Below are 5,000 nucleotides of genomic sequence, written 5' to 3'. Positions count from 1 at the left end.
CCTATATCGTGCCTTAACCTAACCTATATCGTGCCTTAACCTAACCTATATCGTGCCTTAACCTAACCTATATCGTGCCTTAACCTAACCTATATCGTGCCTTAACCTAACCTATATCGTGCCTTAACCTAACCTATATCGTGCCTTAACCTAACCTATATCGTGCCTTAACCTAACCTAATTTGTGCCTTAACCTAACCTAATTTGTGCCTTAACCTAACCTAATTTGTGCCTTAACCTAACCTAATTTGTGCCTTAACCTAACCTAATTTGTGCCTTAACCTAACCTAATTTGTGCCTTAACCTAACCTAATTTGTGCCTTAACCTAACCTAATTTGTGCCTTAACCTAACCTAATTTGTGCCTTAACCTAACCTAATTTGTGCCGTAACCTAACCTAATTTGTGCCGTAACGTAACCCATGTTGTGCCGTAACGTAACCCATGTTGTGCCGTAACGTAACCCATGTTGTGCCGTAACGTAACCCATGTTGTGCCGTAACGTAACCCATGTTGTGCCGTAACGTAACCCATGTTGTGCCGTAACGTAACCCATGTTGTGCCGTAACGTAACCCATGTTGTGCCTTAACCTAACCCATGTTGTGCCTTAACCTAACCCATGTTGTGCCTTAACCTAACCCATGTTGTGCCTTAACCTAACCCATGTTGTGCCTTAACCTAACCCACGTTGTGCCTTAACCTAACCTACGTTGTGCCTTAACCTAACCTACGTTGTGCCTTAACCTAACCCATGTTGTGCCTTAACCTAACCCATGTTGTGCCTTAACCTAACCCATGTTGTGCCTTAACCTAACCCATGTTGTGCCTTAACCTAACCCATGTTGTGCCTTAACCTAACCCATGGTGTGCCTTAACCTAACCCATGGTGTGCCTTAACCTAACCCATGTTGTGCCTTAACCTAACCCATGTTGTGCCTTAACCTAACCCACGTTGTGCCTTAACCTAACCCACGTTGTGCCTTAACCTAACCCACGTTGTGCCTTAACCTAACCCACGTTGTGCCTTAACCTAACCCACGTTGTGCCTTAACCTAACCTACGTTGTGCCTTAACCTAACCCATGTTGTGCCTTAACCTAACCCATGTTGTGCCTTAACCTAACCCATGTTGTGCCTTAACCTAACCCATGGTGTGCCTTAACCTAACCCATGGTGTGCCTTAACCTAACCCATGGTGTGCCTTAACCTAACCCATGGTGTGCCTTAACCTAACCCATGTTGTGCCTTAACCTAACCCATGTTGTGCCTTAACCTAACCCATGTTGTGCCTTAACCTAACCCATGTTGTGCCTTAACCTAACCCATGTTGTGCCTTAACCTAACCCATGTTGTGCCTTAACCTAACCCATGTTGTGCCTTAACCTAACCCATGTTGTGCCTTAACCTAACCCATGTTGTGCCTTAACCTAACCCATGTTGTGCCTTAACCTAACCCATGTTGTGCCTTAACCTAACCCATGTTGTGCCTTAACCTAACCCATGTTGTGCCTTAACCTAACCCATGTTGTGCCTTAACCTAACCCATGTTGTGCCTTAACCTAACCCATGTTGTGCCTTAACCTAACCCATGTTGTGCCTTAACCTAACCCATGTTGTGCCTTAACCTAACCCATGTTGTGCCTTAACCTAACCCATGTTGTGCCTTAACCTAACCCATGTTGTGCCTTAACCTAACCCATGTTGTGCCTTAACCTAACCCATGTTGTGCCTTAACCTAACCCATGTTGTGCCTTAACCTAACCCATGTTGTGCCTTAACCTAACCCATGTTGTGCCTTAACCTAACCCATGTTGTGCCTTAACCTAACCCATGTTGTGCCTTAACCTAACCCATGTTGTGCCTTAACCTAACCCATGTTGTGCCTTAACGTAACCCATGTTGTGCCTTAACGTAACCCATGTTGTGCCTTAACCTAACCTATAATGTGCCTTAACCTAACCTAAAGTGCGCCGTAACCTAAACTATATTGCGCCTTAACCTGACGCACGTTGTCGCTGAACCTGCTCTGTAATTGTTATGCAACCCGTTAAAGTAGTGTAGTGTTGCCTAACCGCAACCCTCGCAATATAGTTCGCTACTCGCACTGCCCGGTCCCCTGTGTATCGCGTCATGTTAAACACCTTGCAGGTGTTGCTGACTTTCCACATGCTCCTGCTATACACTGTAGTGTGGATAGCAGCAGGACGTACATGCCCCCCCCCCTTCCCCCCTGCCTTCGCAAGCTGGTCGGTGAGAAGTTTGCATGTTCAATGCCCTTCGCATGCCGACGTACTCAGCCTACGTTGTGGTACGGCCTGTCACCTGTCCGCCGATGTACGCAAAACCCACAAACTGTACTGCACATTGCTCCGTATGTACTGAATGATACATCGTGGCCCATGTGACCGTATGACGACAGCGCCTAGCAACGGCGGACCATACAGTCCAAATATTGTGCACGCAGCTACGTGTCGTCTCCCTATAAGAGCTGGATTGCAGTGTGGTACGCCATACAGACGTGTGGGAGGAACGGACGCCCTGGATGGCGATCAGCATGAGCAGTCTGTTGATGTAGTGGAGCGTGTATTCGGACGTAGTCGTCTCTTCTCACACACCGTGATAGCATGTTGCACCGCGTTCCACATCTGCGACATGCTGCAGAGGCGGGCTGACAGTCGTTCGCGCAATGGACACCGCATACGTACGGGGTCTACCTTCCACGTGTTCTCTAGGCGTGCACATGTTGTTGCGTCTATGTGGGCAGACGTAGTGTGTTGTGACACCTGACACAGGCATGCAATACTCGTTGCAAATGGCGATGGACGTGTACGTTTGCTGGTGATGTTACGCAAATGAACAACCGGTAACCCGTTGTGGTGCGGTTGTTCTCGCTAGAGGTGAATCAGTGTTGGCGACGATCGGTCGAGCTATTAACCGGTTGTTTCAGGGATACCCACCATGCCCACGAACGTGAAAGGGGACCCACCATGCCCACGAACGTGAAAGGGGATCTGGGTGTGAGGCGATACGCGGCGGTGGCTGGGTGGGACCGTCCCCGGCCGGTGAGGGGGGGCCGCCCGGCGTGCTGGCAGCGCGGTGCGTGGGCGCACGCGCTACAGCCGGCTGGTGGGGGCGGCCGGTGGCAGGCGCGCCGGCCGACGGACGCGGCAGGCGGCGCAGCTGCGCGCCGGCGCCCCCTGCTCGCGGCGCCTTGCGGCCAAAGTAGGTCCTCGCGGGCCCGGTGCGAAGCGCGGTGGCCATCTGCAGTGTGCTGGTCCGATTGAGGACTTTGTGCGCTGAGGATGCGCCGCCGCCCGGCGCTCGGCGCCGCGACGCCGTCTGCTGCTCGGTCGCCCCAGCGGTTCTCGCAGGTGGTTTGTATCGCAGCTGTGCGGACGTGTTGGCGCGTGCGCTGTGCTGGGAGAGTTCGCTTCGGCACCCAAGTAGGGCTTTTGTCCTTCTGTGGCGCTGGCGTTGGAGCTGCCGGTCACCGTAGGTGGCGCGTGTTGTCTCCCGCCGGCAATGCCACGACAGCACGCTCCCGGGCCTCTGTCGGCAGCGGCAAGCTCAGTTGGGAGCACGGGTGGTCGCACCTAAAGCGTCTACTCGCCTAACTCCGGGCGATTGCGCCTCTCTCGAACCCGACCAAGTACTTAGGACGGCGCTGCGCGCCGCCGGGACCTGAGAGGGTTTCGAGGTGTGTTGTGCAGGGGAGCTCAGCCTCCTCCTGTTTGCAGAATAATTGAGCGGACGCTTGCGTGTTCGCGCGGGCCCCCGGGACACACTCCCGGGCGGCCGGCTGCTCAGCTCTAGTTGACGCAGCTCCCTGGTTGATCCTGCCAGTAGTCATATGCTTGTCTCAAAGATTAAGCCATGCATGTCTCAGTACAAGCCGCATTAAGGTGAAACCGCGAATGGCTCATTAAATCAGTTATGGTTCCTTAGATCGTACCCACGTTACTTGGATAACTGTGGTAATTCTAGAGCTAATACATGCAAACAGAGTCCCGACCAGAGATGGAAGGGACGCTTTTATTAGATCAAAACCAATCGGTCGGCTCGTCCGGTCCGTTTGCCTTGGTGACTCTGAATAACTTAGGGCTGATCGCACGGTCCTCGTACCGGCGACGCATCTTTCAAATGTCTGCCTTATCAACTGTCGATGGTAGGTTCTGCGCCTACCATGGTTGTAACGGGTAACGGGGAATCAGGGTTCGATTCCGGAGAGGGAGCCTGAGAAACGGCTACCACATCCAAGGAAGGCAGCAGGCGCGCAAATTACCCACTCCCGGCACGGGGAGGTAGTGACGAAAAATAACGATACGGGACTCATCCGAGGCCCCGTAATCGGAATGAGTACACTTTAAATCCTTTAACGAGTATCTATTGGAGGGCAAGTCTGGTGCCAGCAGCCGCGGTAATTCCAGCTCCAATAGCGTATATTAAAGTTGTTGCGGTTAAAAAGCTCGTAGTTGGATTTGTGTCCCACGCTGTTGGTTCACCGCCCGTCGGTGTTTAACTGGCATGTATCGTGGGACGTCCTGCCGGTGGGGCGAGCCGAAGGCGTGCGACCGCCTCGTGCGTGCTCGTGCGTCCCGAGGCGGACCCCGTTGAAATCCTACCAGGGTGCTCTTTATTGAGTGTCTCGGTGGGCCGGCACGTTTACTTTGAACAAATTAGAGTGCTTAAAGCAGGCAAGCCCGCCTGAATACTGTGTGCATGGAATAATGGAATAGGACCTCGGTTCTATTTTGTTGGTTTTCGGAACCCGAGGTAATGATTAATAGGGACAGGCGGGGGCATTCGTATTGCGACGTTAGAGGTGAAATTCTTGGATCGTCGCAAGACGAACAGAAGCGAAAGCATTTGCCAAGTATGTTTTCATTAATCAAGAACGAAAGTTAGAGGTTCGAAGGCGATCAGATACCGCCCTAGTTCTAACCATAAACGATGCCAGCCAGCGATCCGCCGCAGTTCCTCCGATGACTCGGCGGGCAGCCT

At 52.4% G+C, this 5,000-nt stretch overlaps 1 non-coding gene across 1 annotated transcript in view; it reads left to right on the top strand.

Annotated features, from left to right (window-relative positions):
• The first annotated feature begins 3,822 nt into the window (after positions 1-3,822).
• The window catches only part of LOC126436293 (small subunit ribosomal RNA), a 1,909-nt gene continuing 731 nt past the window's right edge, over positions 3,823-5,000 (top strand). The window contains exon 1 of the ribosomal RNA XR_007580568.1: positions 3,823-5,000. This exon is cut by the window's right edge and continues 731 nt beyond it. This is a non-coding gene — a ribosomal RNA (small subunit ribosomal RNA).

This window comes from Schistocerca serialis, unplaced genomic scaffold (genome assembly GCF_023864345.2).
Source record: "Schistocerca serialis cubense isolate TAMUIC-IGC-003099 unplaced genomic scaffold, iqSchSeri2.2 HiC_scaffold_1234, whole genome shotgun sequence".
NCBI classification, from domain to species: domain Eukaryota; kingdom Metazoa; phylum Arthropoda; class Insecta; order Orthoptera; family Acrididae; genus Schistocerca; species Schistocerca serialis.
Note: the sequence above shows the minus strand (reverse complement) of the source record. Positions and strands in the feature narration are given on the sequence as shown.